We start from the raw sequence: 247 nt of genomic DNA, 5'->3' as shown, positions 1-247 counted from the left end.
CCCCCCCCCCCCCCTTGTCGTCCTCTCCTACCCCCCACTCCTCCACAAAAAAAAATAGTTTTTGAATTTTCTTTTTCGAAGTTTTCAATTTTTATCTTACCCTATCCTACCCCCACAACCCTAACCCCCACCCTAACTACTACTTCCAACATCTTTTTAAAAAAATTTTAATTTGTTTTTAAAAACATTCAATTTTTTTCCTTACCCTATCCCAAGCCCCACCTTTACCACCTCTACCTCGACCCCC

Source organism: Capsicum annuum, chromosome 6 (genome assembly GCF_002878395.1).
Source record: "Capsicum annuum cultivar UCD-10X-F1 chromosome 6, UCD10Xv1.1, whole genome shotgun sequence".
NCBI lineage: Eukaryota > Viridiplantae > Streptophyta > Magnoliopsida > Solanales > Solanaceae > Capsicum > Capsicum annuum.
The sequence above is the reverse complement of the archived record's forward strand: the minus strand, read 5'-3'. Positions refer to the sequence as shown.